Source organism: Sorex fumeus, unplaced genomic scaffold (assembly GCF_029834395.1).
Source record: "Sorex fumeus unplaced genomic scaffold, SorFum_2.1 ptg000131l, whole genome shotgun sequence".
Lineage (NCBI taxonomy): Eukaryota > Metazoa > Chordata > Mammalia > Eulipotyphla > Soricidae > Sorex > Sorex fumeus.
Genome location: NW_026606188.1, coordinates 10,734,394 through 10,758,259, shown reverse-complemented (window position 1 = coordinate 10,758,259; position 23,866 = coordinate 10,734,394).

Genomic DNA, 23,866 nt, shown 5'->3' with positions numbered 1-23,866 from the left:
CCCATTTTTAAGTGATTATAACATTAATGATTGCTCGTTTTTAAGATACAGTCCCTAAGCAGGACAGTATATTTGATAAAAAATAAATAAGCATCTTTCTGTCCCTTGAATTAAGAATGTATGGGATAAAAGTGAATCACACGTGGATTAGTTTTCACACTATTGGGGTCTTCAATGTGAAATTACCATTTCCATTATTTTGAGGCTGGTATTCCCTTACTATCAGTCTGCAACACGAACTCTCAGCAGGAAAATGATGCAGTGGACAATGGACCTTTGTGCCCCTTTTGGGTCTGGCTTTCATGCTCTCAGTTCCTGGGCCTCTTCCCTCCCCAGTGACAAAGAAGCCCAGAAAAGTGGGTGGAACTCCAGCTTCATAGGCATTAAGAACTCATCTCTCAGGAAGTGCTTCTTTTGTCTGCCTCAAAGCTTCCCTCTCAGCAGCAGCATCCGGTGTCCAGCCCCCAGCACCTGACTGCCAATGCCATGCTCTGGGACAGAAGCGAGGCAGTGCTGGGAAATTTTAGATCACTGTGGAAGTTTCTAGACACCTTTTGCTGTTTGTTGTTCTCTTCCCTCTTGCTCTTTTCAATTCTTGGGCTTCCCTATTATTCCTTAAAGAACTACTCAGGATTTGATCAGAATTTAGGATGTCCTTCACTGTATCTTTTTTTAAAAATAAGGTATTTATATCTCCTTTCAAAATAAAATATAACAAAAATTTTAAAAAAGTCACAAGTAGACAATTTCTGCAAAGAGTTTTTCTTTCATCTTTCACCACTGCATTCTGCTCAGAAATTGATATGGCAGGGGTGATAATCAGTATTTTGAAATGAAGGCTTTCTGCAACAACAGTATTTAAAAACTTTCTACTGAATCACTGTGAATTACACTTAAAAAGATATTAGTGATTAGATTTCAGCCTTACATTGTTCCAACACCAATACTTTAACCAGTGTCCACTACCTTCCACCAATATTAGCAATAATATTCCTGGCTAAGAACTGGGATGATTTCTGGAAACTTCTGTAAAGGACCACTTAGAGTTATTCTTAGGTGAAACAAAATGACACAATAAAAGTGGCCTTAACTCAGCTATTCAGTAGTAATGTTTGTTTAACATATTTGTTAAATTAGTCTTTCCCAAAAATTTCTATTGTTTATGAATTAATAGTGAGTGAATTACCTTATGAAATGTCAGGAAAAAGTAGGAACCCTCTTTCCTATGAATATTTAAAAAAAACCTAAATATGACATTGTCTCTGATATAATTATGCTGGTAACCATCCCAACTGACTTCCAAAATTCCAAGTCTCTTGGATTTGGCTTACATTGTATTTGGATAAAGCACTTTAACCATTGCTGTTGATTTAAAATCCCCATATTTTTTATTTAGGACACCATTTTCTTTTAGTACTTTCTTCCTTTCTGACACTTTCTTCTTGATAATTATTTGTCCTGTTAGCTTCCAACCAAAGACAATGACAACTATTCATAGTAACTCCTGCTTATTGAGCACTTCCTGTTACCCTAAAGGCATTCTAGGACCCAATGAAGCAGATATTATCATTACTAAAACATGACAGGAAATCATTGAATGTTTGAAGAATCTCCCAAAGGCACACTAATGGTGAGTGAGAGGCCCAACAGTTCCTTTCACTCTGAAGTTCCCATTCCTGTCCACTGTGCAAAAACACCAACATGGCACTACAGCATACAGGGCAGCAGTGGGGGTGGGTTGGGTGTGGGTGAGAGGGTCTGGCCAAGGTTCTCATCTAAGCTCTCTTATTTTCCCAAGGTCTAGTATGTATGCACATGTAATTTTATGTCTTCAGTGACTTGATTCCCCGCCCCCCCCCAGTATGTTCTGGCTTCTAACACTAAAATATTTGCCTGGTGAACTCTGATACATTTTTCTTGCCCATTTGCTAGATCTCTATATGTTCTACAAAAATTGAAAAACACGCAGAGGGTTGATATCATGTTTTAAAATCTGCTATGACCCAATAAATTGTACATAACTAAAGTCTATCCAATCCCTTTTCTCCTAAATTGCAATCTTAAAATCTCTATAGACTATTTTTGTTCTTAGATTGTCTTAGGTTACTTCCTCACTACCACATAGTACCTTTTTATTGTTATTTAATGATAATTGACCTCCTTATGCTACAGAAGTCAAATAAAAATGAGAAATCTCAGTGGACTCAAAATATGTCTGGAATGTTATCTATAAACAAGGACAATTTTACATTTCCCTTTACAATGTTTATAGACCCTTAATTTCTTTTCATTGTCTAATAGTGACTATTAACTTTGCCAAAATGTCAAATAGATGTGGTGAAAAATGGATGCCTATGTTTTGCCCCAAATCTAAGAGGGAAATGATCAACTTAATCCTTAATATGAAAGAGAATGTAGCTCATGAATGTTGTGTTTATTATGCTCTATCTGCATCTATGTAGAGGATAATTCCTTTTCTCTTATATATTTCTAACAATGGAAAATTATGTTGATTTTCAAATAACAAATCAATGTCATGCTCCAAAACTAAACTCCATTGGTCTTGATATATACATATACATAGACATATGGAAGTTTTGGATTAGCTTTTCTAAAAATCCTGCTAAATATTTGGGGCAGAGGAAGTGGATAAGTACTAGAGATCATACTTTGCATATGTGAGATGTGAGGTTCTGGAATTCAATCCTAGGTTTACACAAAAAGGAGGAAGAAGAGGTAGAGGAGGGTGAGGAGGAAGAAGAGGAGAAGAGGAGGAGGAAGAAGAATAGGAGGAATAAGAAGAAAAAGAGGGGGAAGTAGAAGAAGAAGAAGAAGAAGAAGAAGAAGAAGAAGAAGAAGAAGAAGAAGAAGAAGAAGAAGAAGAAGAAGAAGAAGAGGAGGAGGAGGAGGAGGAAGAGGAGGAGGAGGAGGAAGAAGAAGAGGAAGAAGAAGAGGAAGAAGAAGAAGAAGAAGAAGAAGAAGAAGAAGAAGAAGAAGAAGAAGAAGAAGAAGAAGAAGAAGAAGAAGAAGATGGAGGAGGAGGAGGAAGAAGAAGAAGAAGAAGAAGAAGAAGAAGAAGAAGAAGAAGAAGAAGAAGAAGAAGAAGAAGAAGAAGAAGAAGAAGATGGAGGAGGAGGAGGAGGAGGAAGAAGAAGAAGAAGAAGAAGGAGGAGGAGGAGGAGGAGGAGGAGGAAGAAGAAGAAGAAGAAGAAGGAGAAAGAAGGATGAAGAAGAAGGAAATATGTGACAAAATATACAACCAAAAATTCTTATAATCACTATTATCAGACAAGTGCAAATCTAAATGACAATAAGATATTACCTCATACCAATTGAAATGGCCTACCTTGAAAAGTTAAAAAAACAAAGACACAAACAAAAAATAAAACCATGTTGTCAGCATACAGAATAAAAGAAATATTCACTATTGGTTGAAATATAAATTGGTTGAAACAAAAATTCAGCTTTCATGGAAAGTGTCTAGACAGTTTTCAAAAATTTAAAAATAAATCTACTGTGGGATTTTTATTCCTGAATAAACAAACAGAACAAAACAAAACAAAGCAAAAATTTAATCCTGTGTTCTGAACTTGCATCTCACATGTTTGTTTCAATGTTTCTCTGCCCGTTTCCACTCTAGAGTAACCTTTGTTCTCTCTCTAACATGTACTTCCCCTTTCTCTCCCCTCACAACTGTCTAAATAAGTTTCAATGAAAGGTTTCTGACTTCATCAAAATAATTCAAGTCAACAAATAATAACGTCCTCTTATGTGACAAGATATACACATATATATAAATACATATATATATTTATCTTTAGTTCAACACAATTTATAGCAATCAAGATCTGGAACAACCCTGTGCCTAATGATGTGCAAATGGTCAAGATATGCTATATATAAGACTGGAATGCTGCTTAGTTATAAAAAAAGGTTAAACCACAGTCCAGAGAGATAGTACAGTGATTAAGGTACTTGCCTTGCATGGTGCTGCCTCAGTTTTATCCCTTGGCACTGCCCAAAGTAAACCCTGAACACAGCCAGTTGTGACCCCAAAGTTAACATGTTCAAAGAAACAACAACAACAACAACAACAAAATCTTACCATTTGCTACTGCATAAATAAAACAGAATACATATTAAGCAAATAAGTCAGGAGAAAGTAGATACTGGATGAGTACATTTGTGACATAGAAAGAAATCAAGAATTCCCAGGATCAAGCACTATCCAGAGGAAATAAATACTTAGACTCTGACAACACTGCTGAAGAAGGAGGAGGATCTGAAAGATTATAATTTATAGGATTCTAAAGCTCTTATGCTTACTATATTAATTTCCTAATTTGGGATTCCTGTCATGATTTAGTCAGAAGTTTAGACAATGTGATGATTTAGTCTGATGATCTACTAAATTGGTCATAATTGGTCTATAACTAGCTTATGATATTTTTTGTATTAGTAAATAAATTCCACAAAAGCCTTTTTTTTATTGAATCACATGAGATATAGTTACAAGCTTTCATGTTTGAGTTACAATCACACAGTGATCAAACACCATCCCTCCCTCCGCCAGTGCGCATTCCCCACCATCAAGATCCCCAGTATGTCCCACATTTCCTACCCTCCCTCCGCCTCCATGACAGACAATTTCCCCCCTAGTATCTCTCTACTTTTGGGCATTATGGTTTGTAGTACAGATACTGAGAAGTTATCATGTTTGGTCTTTATCTACTTTCAGCACACATCTCCCATCCTGACTGATCCCTCCAACCTTCATTTTCTTAGTGAACCCTTCTCTATCCTAACTGGCTTCTTCCCCCAGCTCATGAAGCAGGCTTCCAACTACAGAGAAATCTTCCTGGCCCTTGTATTTACTGTCCTTGGATGTCAGTTTCATGTGATGTCATTTTATACTCCACAAATTAATGCAGTCCTTCTACACCTGTCCCTCTCTTTCTGACTTATTTCACTTAGCATGATGATCTTCATGTCTATCCACTTATAAGCAAATTTTGTGACTTCATCTTTCCTAACTGCCACAAAAGTCTTTGAATGTTTTCTTCCCATTTGCCACTTGATCAGCAAGGTGCCTTACTCTGAGTATGTTATTCAAATCATGCCCCAAGCCTTGCTTCTCAGGACCATTTCTCCTGTTTGAGCTTAGTTTGAGTTTCTTCTATGTGACCTTAGGCCACCTTTGCTTTGTGGATATTCTGCAAGAAGATGTGGTCTGAATTTCAGAAGCCACATCGCAGAGTGCAATGTCACCTCTTTGGGTCATTTCTGAATGAATCCTCTACTTATGAATCTTTATTATAGATTTGTTTTCTCGCAACTATTTCTTAGGCTTAGTAGAAGTACGATTAATGGCGGCCTACCGTCTGTTCTGGTACTTTACTTTTTTTTATCATTATGGAATACAATAATATTTCTTCCTTTAAAAATTTGCTCTCAAAACTAATAGGATAATTTATGAGATAAGTCATATAATGTACTGTCTGTATACTCCATTAACTGATAAATTAATCAGGTCTTACAATCTCAAGATTTCCTTCTGTCCTAATATAGTTTTCATTTCAATACATTTTTCAATGTTTTTTTCTATTTTCAAATCATTTCATTAGTTTTTTCGCAGATGTTTGACACATTTCATTCATCTGTCTTAAAAAAATTTATTCTATTTCACCACTTTTTTCATTTTGTATAGTTCATCTGAGTTACAAAGAGGAAATAGTTTCATGCACTTTCAGAAAGAACACAGCTAATATGTGAAATTTGTTTTCTTAGTATATATTTTTCAAAGTCAATTCTCTTTCTTTTACTGATATTATTTTGCTTTTTTCTTTATATTTAACTTGTATTTTAATAATATAATATTTTATACTATTTCTGGCAGAGTCTGGCAAACTCCCCGTGGCATACCCAATATGCCAAATACCAGTAACAATGAAGGGTCTCATTCTCCTAACTCTGAAAGAGCTTTGAATATGGCCTTTTTAAAAAAAAAATCTCAGGGCTAGGATGAAGAGACATTACTGGGGCCTGCTCGAGGCAATCGACGAATAACAGGATGGTTGTGATTGTGATTGTGATTTATACTATTTCAGAATTAAAATAAATTTGTAAATTTTATTTAATAGCAATGTAGCACTGTTGTCTCATTGTTTAACAATTTGCTTGACTGGGCATCAGTAATGTTTCCATTGTCAGACTTGTTACCATTTTTGGCAAATCGAATAAGTCACAAGTAGCTTGCCAGGCTTTGCTGTGCGGGCGGGATACTCTCAGTAGCTTGTCGGGCTCTTCCAGAGGAGCAGAGAAATTGAACCCATGTTGGCCCTGTGCAAGGCAAATTCCCTACCAGCTGTGCTATAGCTCCAGCCCCCATAGTACTCATTCTTAATAAATGCCACTTGAATCATTCTATTGTTTTTCGGGATCTTGCTAGAATGACATCCTCAATCATAGCACTATTTGTCCATTAAGTGATTCCATAGCAAGGTCGGAGTGATAACACAATGGGTAAGGCATTTTCTTTGCACCTGGCTGACCTGAGTTCATTCCCCAGCATGCTCTATGGTTCCCCAAGACTACTAGAATGATTCCTGTGCACAGAGCCAGGAGTAAGTTCAGAAACTGCTGGGTATAGCCGCAAAACAAACATCCACCACAGTAACCCACCACCCAAAAGATTCTAATTCCTTTTTTTTTTCTTTCTTCTTGGGTCACACCCACCAACTGGCCCCCTGGCGCTGTGTAATCCCATCAACGGCCAAGACTCAGAGACTATAAAAACCAGCTCCCGGAAGAGAACAGTGCAGTCTTCTGCCCCCGCGCCTGACTGTCCTCGCCGCTGGGGCCCCTTGGAGGGGAGCAGGTTGAGCTTTCTTCCCCGCCCTGACCAGGGCTCCAGCAGCTAAAGACCTTCAGGACCAGCCACCACCATGCTGAGACCACTCTCCGCACACATGAAGGTACTGGCAGAGGGACAAAGTCATGCGGGTTCCGGGGCCGAGATCTCCAAGCCTACTTGGATTTGGGCCGAGCATCCTCCACCCAGATCCTATTATAACATCTTATCTTCTCATTCCTACTTTGGACAAACTGGCAGGCTACTGAATGTAGCCTGTCCACACGGCAGAGTCTGGCAAACTCCCCGTGGAGTACTCAATATGCCAAATACCAGTAACAATGATGGGTCTCATTCTCCTAAAGAGCCTTGAATATAATCTCAGGGTTAGGATGAAGGAGACGTTACTGGGGCCTGCTTGAGGCAATCGACGACTAACAGGATGATTTGTGATTTGTGATTCTTCTTGGGTCACACTCGGCGATGCACAGGGGTTACTCCTGACTTTACACTCAGAAATTACTCCTGGTGGTGCTCAGGGGACCATATGGAAATCGAACCTGGGTCGGCCGCATGCAAGGCAAACGCCCTACCAGCTGCACTATTGCTCCAGCTTCTAATTCTTTTTTTTGGCGGGGTGGGGGTGGAGTGTGTCACACCCAGCCAAACTCTTAACAGTACTCCAGGTACCATATGGCATGATGGGGATAGAACCTGGGTGAGGTACATGCATGAACAGAGCCTTATCTCTCCAATCCTATCCATTGTACGATTTCTTAGCACCATTATTATTATTTTAAATAAATATCAAACTATTTCATGTTAAAACAACAACGATTTATATTCTCAACAACAGACTTCATTTTTCTCCATATTTTTGCCAATCCTTCTTTTTCAATATTTTATATAGGTCATTATACTTATACTACTAGAATGATTATCTTATCACAATTTTCAGGAAAATACGTTTTCCTGAAGAGTGATGTCGAGTATTTTAACTTATGTCTGTCAGAACCTGTAAGTCATTTTCGGAAAACTATGTACTCAAGTATCTCCACTAATTTTTAAAATTTGTTTGCTTTATTATTGTTGTGAAGTTGTGTGAGTTCTTTGTATGTTTAGATATTAATTTCTCATCAGATGTATGTTGTGCAGAAATCTTGTCCTAATGGCTCAGTTGCTTTTTTGGGTGGTAATTACTTTTGCTGGGTAAAATATTTTTGATTTGATGTAGCTCTGTTTGCTTATTCCTACTTCCACCCACCCCTTGCAGTTATATCTCAATACTATGATGTTGAGGTATTGCAGCGTATCAAGTTTATTTTCCTCTGGGGTTTTTACAGTTTTGGATCAAATATCTAATTCATAATATATTCTGAGTTATTTTTGTGGATATCTTTAAATATACATCAAGTGACAGTCTAGTTGTTTCCCAATACTGTTGTTTCTTTTTACCATAGTATGATTTGGTCCCTTTATTGAAAATTAGATGTCTACTTATATGTGAGTTTATTCCTGTGTTCTCTATTCTATTGCATTTGTCTGTGTGCCTGCTTTTGTTTCAGTACTACAGACTTGTAGTTTTCTGTTTGCTTAGTTTGTTTTTGAGTCACGTCTGTCCTTGCTCATGGCTTACTCCTGATTCTGTGCTCAGGGCTCATTACTGGTAGTACTGCAGGTACTGTAGATGGTGTTGATGTTGAATTGTGGTTGAATGCTTGCAAGTCATGCACCTTAACTTACATACTATCTGTCCAACCCTGTAATACCACCATTTAATTAATTAATTAATTGCCTTTTGGGGGGCGGTCACGCCCGGCGATGCATAGGGGTAATTCCTGGCTTTGCATTCAGAAATTACTCCTGGTGGTGCTCAGAGGAACATATGGGATTCTGGGAATTGAACCCAGGTTAGACGCATGCAAGGCAAACGCCATACCCACTGTGCTAGCTCTCCAGCCCCAATACCACCATTTTAATTAATACTAATTGTTTTGCAGTTTCAAGTCATGGAACATGATGTCTTTACTTTTTTTCTTCTTTTGTCTCAAAACTGCAATGACTACATGAGTTCTTTGTGGTTTCACATACTGTTTACAACTTTTTTTCTTTTTAAAAATGCCATTACTAGTTTGGTAGGGATTGTATTGAATCTATGGATTGTTTTTGGTGATATGGCTATTTTTATTTATTTTATAAGATTTTTAAAAATTGGTATATTGCTCCTGGCAATATATGTAGTGGCCTCAAAACACACTTTAGTTATGGCCATTTTAATGCTATTTATTCTTCCAATTCACAAACATAGCGTTTCTTTCCATTTCTGTGTTTTTATTTCTTTTAATAATATCTTATCATTTTCTATGTATAGGAATATCAGCTTCTTGTTAGGCATACTCTCAGGTTTTCTGTTTGTTTGTGTTTTTTGGGAAGATTGGGGGGCTACGCCTAGCAGTGCCCACAGCTAACTTGTGGCTCTTTGCTCAGGGATCATTTCTGGAGGAGCTTAGGGGACTCTCTGTGTAGTGCCAGGGGTCAAGCCAGGGTCAGGCATATGCAAGGTAGGTGTTTTCACCTCTGGACTACTTGGCGCTCACCATATTTTTATCATCTATAATGTAGTTATGAGTGAAATTTATTTCTCTCTTCTCCAGGTCACTGTATACGAAAATATAACAAATTTATTGATTTTATATACTTCCACTCTCTGGCTCGTTAATGATTTCTAGTCACTGTCACTGTCACTGTCCTCCCGTTGTTCATTGATTTTCTCAAGTGGGCACAGTAACATCTCCATTGTGAGACTTTGTTGCTACTGTGTTTGGCATATCGAATACACCACGGGGAGCTAGTAGTTGTTGGTAAAGACGTTGGGAGATTTTGTACCTAATACAATGTCATCCACAAAGAGTGGTTATTTTCTTCACTAATTTTGTATTATTTTATATCTTTATTTTTTAAAATTACAGATATAGGGTGCTGGAGCAATTGCACAGCAGCTTGGGCGTTTGCCTTGCACGCAGCTGACCCGAATTTGATTCCCAGCATCCCATATGTTTCCCTAAGCACTGCCAGGGGTAATTTCTGAGTGCAGAGCCAGGAGTAACTCCTGTGCATCGCTGGGTGTGACACAAAAAATCAAATAAAAAAATAAAATTACAGATATATAACCCTGAGAAGAGAGAGGTGCAGTAGTGATGATTGATGTGGCAGAAGCCAGGGAAAGCATTCACAACTCCTGCCTGTCCTTCGCCAACTACAAGACCAAGATGACTGCCTTCAAATGTCCTGATGGATCTATCACATCTTCCAGAAGGGCAATGGAGAAGACTATCCATGACCTCTACTCAGATCTCTTCAATAGCTGCGTCCACCTGCCCACATACCAAACTCCAAAGGATGGATATGTCATTCCCAACATTCTCCCTTCTGGAGTCTGACATGCCATTTCCTCAGTAAAGAAGCGAACAGCACCCATCCCAGACAAGGTCAGACCCGAAAGACTGAAGAATCTGCTGTCAATACTCATCAATACACTGGATCAGCTCTTCAAATGCTACCTGTCTGAATGCAAGTTTCTGTCCCAATGGAAAACCAGCAGGACTGTACTACATTACAAGAAGGGAGATGTCCACAACATTGGCAAATATTGCCCGATCTGCCTGTTGTTCATTGGCTACAATCTGTTCACTTGAGTTATCCTGAATAGAATTGGCAGAAAACTAGATGCGAGCAAGCTGGGTTTTGAAAAGGATTCAGCACAATGGACCATATCCACATGGTAACCAAGCTCATTGAGGTTTCTCGGGAGTTCAAGATGCCACTCTGTCTTTGATTCTGTGGAGACTGAAGCGGTCACCAAAGCCCTAGCCGAATAGGACATTCAAATCTCAATACATTAGGATCTTCCATGAGCTGTATTATGGATTCATGACCAGGATCTTGCCATTCTACAAAAATGTGATCATTGATGTCAAGAGAGGGGTTCTGCAGGGTGATACCATTTCACCGAAACTCTTCAGTGCCACCCTCAAGAATGTCATGAAATGACTGGAATGGGAAGGAATGGGAGTGAAGATAGATGGTCGGCAACTACACCACCTCAGCTTTGCTGATGACATCATTCTAACAACACCAAACATTAGCCAAGCAACACAAATGTTGGCCGACTTCGACTGTGAGTGTGGAAAGGTCGGACTACAGCTGAATCTCACGAAGACAATGTTTATGAGAAATGGGCTCATTCCTGCTGTTCCATTCTCTCTCAATGGAACAAATATCTCCAAATGCAAAAGTTATGTGTACCTAAGCGAGAACTCAATATGACAAATGACCTGGCACCTGAGTTGCACATGAGGAAGAGAGTGGCTTGGAACGCCTTCAAGAGCATCAAAGAAATAGCTAAGAGGATGAAGAACCTCTGGCTCTGGGCATAACTCTGCAATTCCACAGTTCTTCCTGCATTAACATATGCCTCAGAGACCTGGGCCCTATGAAAAGAGGATGAGAATGCTATTTGGGCCTCCCAAAGAGGAATCGAAAGAGCTATGCTTGTAGTATCACGCTTCACTCAAGTGAGAGAAGGAATCTGGAGTTCGGACCTCTGTCAACAATAGAGAATCAGGGACAGTCTTGTTTGCCAAGGTTTCTAAAATCAGATGGGCTGGACACGTAACGAGATTTGGATATGACCACTAGACTAGAGCTGTTACTGACTGAATTCCATGGGATGTCAAAAGATGGCTTGGCTGCCCACCTATGAAATGGTTGGACTTCTTCATCAAGACCCTGAACGCATGTTTGAGACTCTTTGTGTTGCTGAAGTGAGCAGATGCCATTGGGCTACACTAGCATGTGACAGTAATGAATGGAAACTATACTGTTGCCTGCTCTAGCAATTTAATGAATAATGGGATACCAAGAAATCAAGTGATATAACCTTGATTGTTTTTAGCTAGGACTTCCAAAATATTTGAAAATTAGTTGTGGGAATTAATATCTTTTTGTAGATCCAGATCATGAAAAGAAAATTTTAGTTTTCCACCCTTTAGCATATTAGGAGTGGTCTTTCAGATAAAACTTTTATCATGTTGAGGCATGTTCCTTCTATTCCCAATGTATTAAATATTTTTTAAGTAATTGAATGTTGAATCTTATCAAAACTTCTTTTCACTATCTCTTCATATCAATCCTGTAATTTGGCATGACTTCCAAGCAGTTTTCACACTCCATGTAAAACTTTCATAGCAGTGGAGGTACTGCTCAGACTCTGTGGTGCTGGGGACCCTGAGTTATCTCCACATGTGTTTGGAGGTTCTCATGTCTAACGATTTGATTTGCCACCATTTTGTTGAGAATTCTTTTTTTTTTAAATCTATGTTCATCAGAGTTTTTTGTTTGTTTCTTTGTTTTCTTTCTGGGTACCTTCTGATGATGCTTCTGGCTCTGTACTCAGGAATTACTACTAGTAGTGCTCAGGGGATCAAATTACACATGATCAGTATGGGAAGCTGGAGATCTAACCTGTGTTAGCCATGTGCAAAGCAAATGACCTACCTGTTCCAGTCCTCATGAGAGATTTTGATTAATAAGATTTGTGTGTGTGTGTGTGTGTGTGTGTGTGTGTGTGTGTGTGTGGTCCTTTTCTGGTTGGAAAATTAAAATGATATTGGCCTGGTAAAGTGTGGTGGTAATTTTTCCAGATTTTCAATTTTTAAGTGTTTGTCCTGGATGGGTATTAGGGGTGTCTGTGTGTGTGAGAGAGAGAGAAGAGAGAAAGAGAGAGAGAGAAAGAGAGAGAGAGAGAGAAAGAGAGAGAGAGGAATCACGACCCTCCTGTTTTTCGTCGATTGCCTCGAGCAGGCCCCAGTAACGTCTCCTTCATCCTAGCCCCGAGATTATATTCAAAGCTCTTTAGGAGAATGAGACCCATCATTGTTACTGGTATTTGGCATATTGGGTACGCCATGGGGAGTTTGCCAGACTCTGCCAAGTGGGCAGGCTACATTCGGTAGCCTGCCAGTTTGTCCAGTTTGTCCTTTGTATAATTCTATAATTTCACCATTTTCTTCTGAGTGTATAATTTGTTAACATTTAGATGTTTAGCCATTTCAGTAGCATCATTTGAATTTCATTTCGGCTTCTTTTGATCAGTTGTTTCATTTTTCCTTCGAAGGGTCTTGTTAATTCATTAATTCTCCAAAGAGTTAATTTGTTGAATTAATCTTTTGTACCTGTATCAAAGATTTTTTATTTTATTTGAATTTATTTATTTCTGTTTTTTTGTTGCTGTTGTTGTTTTGATTTGTTTTTTGGATCACACCAGAAGTACTCAGGAATTACTCCTGGCAGTGCTTGGGGAATTGAATGAGGTGATGGAGAGTAAACCCACTTCTGCTACCATGCAGGACCAGAATTCTATTAGTTGTGCTATCTCTCTGGCCCCTGATCTAATTTTTATACTTCTCTATTTCTCATAAACAGTTTTATTTCTTCATTACTTGTTCCTTCAGGTAAAAGGGTAAACTATTAATTCAAGACTTCATGTTTATTAATGTTGTTCTCTATTGCAAATTCTACCGATTTTTACAAATTTAACAGATTTTACTGCAGTCCAAGGATATTATAGCTTGTCTCATTGTTTTCATTATTTACAGAAAAGTTTTTTTTCTTTTTCGATTTTTTTGTGACACATGTTTTTAGATGTATGCTTTTTTAATTTCTGCATGTTTGAGATATTTCTTTTTCTGCTTTCTTGTCAATGTAATAATTAAAAAAGTGCGTGCTGTTATTTTAATTTTTATTTATTCAGACTTCTTTTAAGTCACAACATATGATCTATGCTTAAGAATGTTCCATATGCAGTTGAGGAGAAATTTAAGGTAAGAGATATCTGCATATATTTAAGTGCATCTCATCAATTACTTTATTTAAGGCAAAAAGTTTCTTGTTAATATTTTTCCTGTATGTCCTTTGTAGTACTGTAAGTGGTGTAATACATACATCACAAGTGGTGAATCTTCTTGTGTTGCTGACAAAACTTCCGTTTTTGTATATTAGAACAATTTGTGTATATTTGGATGTCTCAGTATTGTGTTCATATATATTAATGATCGTAATGTTTTCTTGATGGATTAACTAATATTTCTTGATTTAATTTTATTTTATGTCACTTTTCTACTTATATATTAAATCATACCAATAAGGAAAACAGTGCTATGTTTAAGAAATTTTATATTTAAGTCAGTTTGTTATCTATATTGAAGCAATTTTATTTTACTGTTTGGTAAAATAGTAAAATTGTAGTAGAATAATAGTACAATATCACTTCCATTTCTTCATTAAAATTATTTTTAATATAACTGGTCACCAATATACAAAGTAAAATTTTACAGAGTTCAAAAAATATGGAATATTTTTAAGAATTGTTTTATCCATTTTCTTCATGCAAGTTATTTCCTTCTTCATATACTCTTTGATATATTTCTATGTATAAGGGAACATTTATATAAAATTAAAATACTGTATAGTATTTTATGTATAACCTGTTTACTGCATCAATAGTAAACTATAGATATTTCATATAAGTCTTTCTTTTTTGACATTATTTTAATTGCACCATGGTATTTCATTTATCATACTGAGAATGTTTTATATTATTTGCATACCATTTTCATTAGAATGTCATCAACTTTTTAAGAACAGCTTTATAGTTCTTTAAAAGGAAAATTTCTTGAAACTACAAGATTAAAGAAAATGTACACACACACATACACACACACTTTTATATATGTTGCCTTATTTCCCTAAAGGTGAATCAAACAGCCCCTAACCTAAAGGTTAGTCCCACCAGCCAGTTTAGTGCTATTTGCTAAAAGTTACTGTATTTAAACTCTTCAGTCCCAACAGTAGAGAAGTATATAAAGAAGCTATTGGGTATATATACGTTACTCATCCATAAGCAATATAACTGGAGGATTTTCTGTTAATTGAAGTCAGAAGGACAAGATCAAATGAAAGATATTCTCACTAACCAGGGGTGTATAAGAATGTAGCAATGGTGAGATAAACACAAGCTCTATTCTACAGAAGCAAAAATGCCAAAGAAGGAAAGAAATGGATGGGGGTGAGTCAAAATATAAGATCTGGAAATATCATGGGGTAATGAGTCAGGAGCCTTGGGCCCTCTGTGGGACTGACACAAATATCTGTTCATAGATAAAGTCCTAGATATGACACTACCATACTCATGGGACTCACTTGATCATTTGATCACTTGACATCCCATTACTCATCGATTTGCTCCAGTGGGCACCAGTAATTCTTCCCTGTCACGTCCTAGTGTAGCCCAATGGCATCTGCACATTCTAGGAACATGAAGAGCCTCAAACTGATCATTCAGGGTCTTGACAAAGAACTTTGACCATTTTGTAGGTGGGCAGTCACACAATTTTTGACATTCCATGGAATCTTGTCGGTAATGGTTCTAGTTCAGCGGTCGTCTCCAAATGTCATTAGATGTCCAACCCATCGATTTTTGACACCAGGGCAATCGAGACAGCGTCCCTGATTCTTGACCATCAACAGAGGTTGGAACTGCAGATTCTTTCTCTCATTTGAGTGAAGCATGATACTCCAAGCATAGCTGTTTTGATTCCTCTTTGGGAGACGTGAATAACATTCTCATCCTGTTTTCATAGGGCCCAGGTCTCTGAGGTGTATGTTAATGCAGGAATAGCAGTGGAATTAAAGAGATGTGCTCGGAGCTGGAGGTTCTTCTTCCTCTTAGCTATTTCGTCGATGCTCTTGAAGGCGTTCCAAGCCACTCTCTTCCTCCTGTGCAACTCAGGTGCCAGGTCATTCATTATGTTGAGTTCTCAACCTAGGTGTACACATAACTGTTGCAATCTGAGATGTTTGTTCTGTTGAGAGTGAATAGAACGCAAGGAATGAGACCGTTACTCATTAACATTGTCTTCATGAGATTCAGCTGTAGTCCGACCTTTCATACCCATGGTCAAAGTCGGCCAGCATTTGTGCCACTTGACTAATGTTTGGTGTTATTAGAAAGATGTCATCAGCAAAGCAGAGGTGGTGTAGTTGCCGACCATCTATCTTCACTCCCATTAATTTTCATTCCAGTTGTCACATGACATTCTCGAAGATGGTACTGAGGAGTTTCGGTGAAATGGTATCACCCTGCCGAACCCTTCTCTTAACATGGATGATCACTTCTTTGTAGAATGGTGAGATCCTGGTAGTGAATCCATAATACAGCTCACGGAGGATCCTGATGTATTGCGTTTGAACACCTGTTTGGCAAGGGCTTCGACGACCACTTCAGTTTCTACAGAATCAAAGGCCTTCTGTAAATCAATGAACATTAGACAGACTGGCATCTTGAACTCCCGAAAAACCTCAATGAGCTTGGTTATCGTGTGGATATGGTTGAGTGTGCTGAATCCTTTGCAGAACCCTGCTTGCTCACATGGTTGTCCTTCATTCAGTGTTCTGCCAATCCTATTCAGTATGATTCGAGTAAACAGCTTATAAATGACAGACAACAGGCAGATCGGATGATAGTTGCCAATGTCGTGGATGTCTCATTTCTTGTACAGTAGTACAGTCCTGCTGGTTTTCCACTGGAATGGAACCTTGCATTCAGACAGGTAGCATGTGAAGAGCCACGCCAGTGTATTGATGAGTACCGACGGCAGATTCTTCAGGTGTTCGGGTCTGATCTTGTCTGGGCCATTTGCTGTTCACTTCTTTTCCAACAAAATGCTATGTGAGATATCAGAAGGGGAACAGAGATCCTCTGCCTGGTCCCACCAACCACAGATGACCAAGGGATTAAAACCAGGAGCTCAACTCTACTCTGTCCTGTCTGCTTCCATCAACTGCCGGTGACTCAGGGATTACACACAGACGACCCACCCTACTCATACCAGACAAATACCTCACTGGCAGACTTCCACTGCCTCCACTACCACCACTATCTAGCTGCCGCCACACTCCAGGACACAGTCTGGACAGTCAGACCAAGACTCACGCACAAGTGAAGCCCCACATAACCAGGGAAGCAGAATTCTCAGATCTTGGACTCCAGGCTCAACAGACCTGGGAACAGAGATCCTCTGCCTACTCCCACCAACCACAGGTGACCAAGGGATTAAAACTAGGAGTCCCACCCTAGCCTACTCTGTCAGCTTCCACCAACTTCAAGGGACTCAGGGATTACACACAAGACCTACCCTATAGGTAGCAGATAAATACCTCACCAGCAGACCTCCACTACCTCCACTACCCAGCTGCCGCCATGCTTCAAGACACTTTTTGGACACATCATAAGACACTTAATACCCGTCTTCCTGGATTGCCGCACCTTATTTGATCACTTGATCACTTGGCATCTCGTTAATTATTGATTTGCTCGAGCGGGGGCCAGCCAGTAATGTCTCCATTTGTCCCTGTCACGTGCTAGTGTAGCCCAATGGCATCTGTTCATTCTAGGAACACAAAGAGCCTGAAACTGATTGTTTATGATTTTTATGAAGAAGTCTGACCATCTGGTAGGTGGGTGGCCACGCGGTCTTTTGACATCCATGGAATCCAGTCAGTAACGGCTCTAGTCCAGCAGTCATCTCTAAATCTCATTATGTGACTAGCCCATCTGATTTTTGATGCCTTGGCAAACGAGACAGCATCCCTGATTATTGATGGTCAACAGAGGTCAAAACTTTGGATTCTTTCTCTCATTTGAGTGAAATGTGATACTCCTCGCATAGCTCTTTCAATTCCTCTATGGAGACCCGAATAGCATTCTCATCCTGTTTGTGAAAGGCCCAGGTCTCTGAGGCGTAAGTTAATGCAGGAAGAACAGTGGAATTAAAGAGATGTGCCTAGAGCTGGAGGTTCTTTGCCCTCTTAGCTATTTCTTTGAGGCTCTTGAAGGCGTTCCAAGCTGCTCTCTTCCTCCTGCGCAGCTCGGGTGCCAGGTCATTTGTCATGTTGACTTCTCAACCTAGGTACACATAACTGTTGCATTCAGAGATGGTCGTTCCATTGAGAGTGAATGGAGCATCAGGGACGAGGCTATTTCTCATAAACATTGTCTTTGTAAGATTCAGCTGTAGTCCGACCTTTCCACACTCACGGTCAAAGTCGGTCAGCATTTGTGCACTTGGCTAATGTTTGGTGTTATTAAAACAATGTCATCAGCAAAGTGGAGAGTAGTGCTACCATGCTGGTAGATGCGGCAGAAGCCAGGAAAAGCATTCTCAAAGCCTGCATGTCCATTGCCAACTATAAAGCCAAGATGACTGCCTCCTATGTCCTGATGGATCTAACACATCTTCCAGAAGGATAATGGAGAAGATTATCTATGACTTCTACTCGGATCTCTTTGATAGCCACATCCACCTGCCCACATACCAAATTCCGCAGGATGGATATGTTGTTCCCAATGTTCTCCCTTCTGAGCCACATCTATTCAAGTGTAATCATCCAATTTGTGTTGTTAGGTATTCAATGAATCAATACCTATGGCCAAATTTGTGTCCCATACTCATGGGACTCAAAGGACATTAAACTTAAAAAATAAAGCAGATGCCCTAGCAATGCCACAAGTTGATCCCCACAAATGACTCTCTGGCATGGCCATGGCACTAGAAGGCACACGGACCTAATCCAGAGCCAGCAGCTTGCGGCAGAAATGTGAATGGACTATGCGTTAAAGTACAGTGCCATGCTCCCCCCAGACTTGGAGGGAAAGCGTGTCTGTCTCTTCTGCCGTTCTCTTCTCCCCCCACCCCTGGCAGCACAGTGGCCGCTGCCTCAGAGCTTATTAGACAGCCAGGTATGATCCGGGCAGTGATGGGGCAACGGCAGCCTCATGGGATGGAGGGCAGATTCAGCATGTCCTTCACGCCCTACCGAGGCTACAAGTTGCCCCCCTCAAGCGTCTTCGCAGCACGGCCATGGCACCAGAGGCACACAAACCAATCTTGTAATTATCTGGCCCTTGGCAGAAATCCCTCCAGACTCAATTAGTAAAATATCAGTAATCCAAAATCACGTGGCTGCTATTGTGGCCATGCAACATCATGTGGTTTTCATAACCAGCAATAGAAAAGAAACTATTTCACAATGCCTTTTCAGCAGTTCTGATTGTTGGGAGGAAATTCCAAACAATAATGGTACATCTCTTGTCAAAATAATGAATGTAATCAAAGTAGAGAGAAAATTACGTAGAAATTGTTTGCCTCACAGGTGTCAGGAGGGGTGGGAGGGGGCGTACATTGGTGTTCTTGGTGGTGAAAAATAATTACTGATGAAGGGATGGATGTTTGAACATTGTATGACCGAGACTTAAACCTGAAAGCTTTGTAACTTTTCTTACGGTGATTCAATAAATAAATTTAACAAAATAAATAAATAAATAAAGGAGTCAGGATTGCAGGATAGTAGGGAATCTAGAAGTCTTAGAGGAAGGGGTTAACGGTTTGGTGAAACTGGAATGCTTTATGCCTGAAACCCCACTGTAAACAACTATGTAAATAGTTGTCTACATAAAAGGAAAGTGAAAAAAATACACTGCAATGTTTTTAGTGTACTCAATGCAGCTGGTGAATCTAGAACTGCTAGCCAAGTCAAAGCTGACTTGGATATAAAAACTTCTTATTTATTTTTTGTAAGTATAATTTTCATCTTAGTAATAATGGAATAGGTAAAATTTTTTACTTCCCAATTTATTTTTACTACTATTTTCCCTGGGAGATATATATATATATATATATATATATATATATATATATTGCATATGATCTTCTCCTTACCTAAGTCTTATAATAAATATGCAAATATAAGCTATTGCACAGATATCTACAGCAATATTTGATTAGATTAAAATTTTTTTAGCAATGATATTATATGACTTCTGGAATTTTGAAAAATTCTTCTGGCCCAGAATGAACGAACAGACATAGAGATTTTACTCTTAGGTTTAATTGTTTCTTTTTTTTTCTTCCCATTTTGGGTCACACCCGGCGATGCACAGGGATTACTCCTGGCTCTGCACTCAGAAATTACACCTAGTGATACTCAGGGGACCCTATGGATGCTGGAAATCTAACTCAGATTAGTCACGTGCAAGGCAAACACCCTATCCGCTGTGCTATTGCTCCAGCCCCAGGTTTTATTGGTTTTTAAATTAATTTTTAAAGCATTATGGAGAAGAGCTAATGTGAGGAAAATCGTCAAAAATGAAAAAAAAACAGAAAAAGAAAAAAGCAGAACCAAACTCAAGCCGGCGACATTCAAGATGTGGTAAGGAGAGGATCAAACAATTACACATTTCCTATTCTGTGCTAATGTCTGTACCAGACATTTTGTTTCAAACAAAAGTGCCAGTATTTTCCTTCATTACATAGATTTTTCTTGCTCAACAATATCGCCACGGCTCACGAAGTGTTATCTGTTCAAATGGCTGCTGGTGATCTTTGTCTACTTGACACAGGAGAACTGACTTTTCACAGTGAATTTCTTCTTCACAGCCCTTGAGTTGAATTTTTCTCTTCCTGGCAAAAGTAAGGCATCACATGTTCCGGTACCTAATAAGGGACATAATTTGAATTATTAATTATTATAGGAAAAATGTGTGAAGTTAGCTGTGTCCATGGGGATTTTTGGAATTCTGGAGGCAGATACAGGTTCTAGTTCACAGCTTAATGACAGCACCAATCTAGCATTCAAATGGCACTGACTGAAGCAAAACAGGAATGGGTCTAATAGTACTGGGGTAGGTGACAGATATCTTTAGAAAAAGGAGATAACAATGAAATTATAGAGCTTCTACAAAAACAGAAGATTGTCACTTAATATGCTAAGTGGCAAAGTAACCATTCTAAGCATTTTAGGTAATTATGCCTCCCATCAGGAGGAAGGAAGTTGGAGTGAGAATCAGTCCTTGGCTTGACTTCAGACAAGGCAAGGCAAGTCTGGATTCGTTGCTTTCATTGCAATAAGGCCCAGGGAATTCCTCCCACCCACACTCCCAGTGAAAGTGTCAAGTGCAGGGTAGATGTGCTTACCTTTAATCCCATCCAAGCCCACTTAGAAACTGCCTGTAAATTAATACTGATACCTGAATCATGAAGAAATATGAAACGACACAATCCATAATTCAAACCCAAGTTACGCTTATAGTTCCATACTCTTTCTACCACATTGTGTTTAGCCTGATTGTTATATAGGAGATGATATTGGAGAGATAAACTTGGGACAAATTTTGGAGACCTGAAAACATTTCATGGAAAACGCTTAGACTTCTTTTTCTGATACCCCCAGTTTAATATGATACTTTATTTCTCAGATCACGATCATGTTCACGATCATCCTGTTGTTTGGTGATTGCCTCAAGCAGGCACCAGTAATGTCTCCTTCATCCTAGCCCTGAGATTTTAAAAAGTGCCACGTTCAAGGCTCTTTCAGGGTTAGGAGAATGAGACCCATCATTGTTACTGGCATTTGGCATATTGGTTATGCTACGGTGAGTTTGCCAGACTCTGCCGTGTTGGGCAGGTTACATTCGGTAGCCTGCCAGGTTGTCCGAAGCAAGAATGAAATAATAAACTCACACAGCCGCAAGTGTGGCCAGCGCTTCTGGAAGCTGGGTTTTATAGTCTCTGGGTCTTGGCCATTGATGGGATTACACAGCACCAGGGGGCAGTTGGTGGGTGTGACCCCTGTCTACTGGAAGATGGAGGATCTGGGTGAAGGATGCTCAGCCCCAATCTGAGAAGGCTTGGAGATCTCAGCCCCGGGACCCGCATGCCTTTGTTTCTCTGCCGGTACCTTCATGCGTGTGGAGAGTGGTCTCAGCATGGTTGTGGCTGGTTCTGGAGGACTTTGGCTTTTGGAGCTCTGCTCAGGATGGGGAGGGAAACTCAACCCACCTCCCTCCAAGGGGCCCCGGTAAGGACAGCCAGGCACGGGGACAGGAGACTCTGCACTGTTCTCTGCCGGGAGGTGGGTTTTATAGTCTCTGGGTCTTGGCCTTTGATGGAATTACACGGCACCAGGGGACAGTTGGTGGGTGTGACCCCTGCCTACTGGAAGATGGAGGATCTGGGTGATGATGTTCAGCCCTGATGGGAGCTGGCTTGGATATCTCAGGCTTTCCTCCCCGCCCCGGCCAGGGCTACGGCAGCCGGAGACCTCCAGGACCAGCCACCACCATGCTGAGACCACTCTCCGCACACCTGAAGGTACTGGCAGAGGGACAAAGCCACGCGGGTTCCGGGGCCGAGACCTCCAAGCTTACTCGAATTGGAGTCGAGCATCTTCCACCCAGATCCTCCAAATTCCAGTAGGCGGGGGTAACACCCACCACCTGGCCCCCTGGCGCCGTGTAATCCCATCAGCGGCCAAGACTCAGAGACTTTAAAATCCAGAACCCGGACGAGAACAGTGCAGTCTCTGCCCCCGCGCCTGGGTGTTCCTTCCCAGAGTCCCTTGGAGGGGAGCGGGTTGAGCTTTCCTCCCCGCCCCGGCCAGGGCTACGGCAGCCGGAGACCTCCAGGACCAGCCACCACCATGCTGAGACCACTCTCCGCACACCTGAAGGTACTGGCAGAGGGACAAAGCCACGCGGGTTCCGGGGCCGAGACCTCCAAGCCTACTCGAATTGGAGTCGAGCATCTTCCACCCAGATCCTCCAAAATCCAGTAGGCGGGGGTAACACCCACCACCTGGCCCCCTGGCGCCGTGTAATCCCATCAGCGGCCAAGACTCAGAGACTTTAAAATCCAGAACCCGGACGAGAACAGTGCAGTCTCTGCCCCCGCGCCTGGGTGTTCCTTCCCGGAGTCCCTTGGAGGGGAGCGGGTTGAGCTTTCCTCCCCGCCCCGGCCAGGGCTACGGCAGCCGGAGACCTCCAGGACCAGCCACCACCATGCTGAGACCACTCTCCGCACACCTGAAGGTACTGGCAGAGGGACAAAGCCACGCGGGTTCCGGGGCCGAGACCTCCAAGCCTACTCGAATTGGAGTCGAGCATCTTCCACCCAGATCTTCCAAATTCCAGTAGGCGGGGGTAACACCCACCACCTGGCCCCCTGGCGCCGTGTAATCCCATCAGCGGCCAAGACTCAGACTTTAAAATCCAGAACCCGGACGAGAACAGTGCAGTCTCTGCCCCCGCGCCTGGGTGTTCCTTCCCGGAGTCCCTTGGAGGGGAGCGGGTTGAGCTTTCCTCCCCGCCCCGGCCAGGGCTACGGCAGCCGGAGACCTCCAGGACCAGCCACCACCATGCTGAGACAACTCTCCGCACACCTGAAGGTACTGGCAGAGGGACAAAGCCACGCGGGTTCCGGGGCCGAGACCTCCAAGCCTACTCGAATTGGAGTCGAGCATCTTCCACCCAGATCCTCCAAATTCCAGTAGGCGGGGGTAACACCCACCACCTGGCCCCCTGGCGCCGTGTAATCCCATCAGCGGCCAAGAATCAGAGACTTTAAAATCCAGAACCCAGACGAGAACAGTGCAGTCTCTGCCCCCGCGCCTGGGTGTTCCTTCCCGGAGTCCCTTGGAGGGGAGCGGGTTGAGCTTTCCTCCCCGCCCCGGCCAGGGCTACGGCAGCCGGAGACCTCCAGGACCAGCCACCACCATGCTGAGACCACTCTCCGCACACCTGAAGGTACTGGCAGAGGGACAAAGCCACGCGGGTTCCGGGGCCGAGACCTCCAAGCCTACTCGAATTGGAGTCGAGCATCTTCCACCCAGATCCTCCAAATTCCAGTAGGCGGGGGTAACACCCACCACCTGGCCCCCTGGCGCCGTGTAATCCCATCAGCGGCCAAGACTCAGACTTTAAAATCCAGAACCCGGACGAGAACAGTGCAGTCTCTGCCCCCGCGCCTGGGTGTTCCTTCCCGGAGTCCCTTGGAGGGGAGCGGGTTGAGCTTTCCTCCCCGCCCCGGCCAGGGCTACGGCAGCCGGAGACCTCCAGGACCAGCC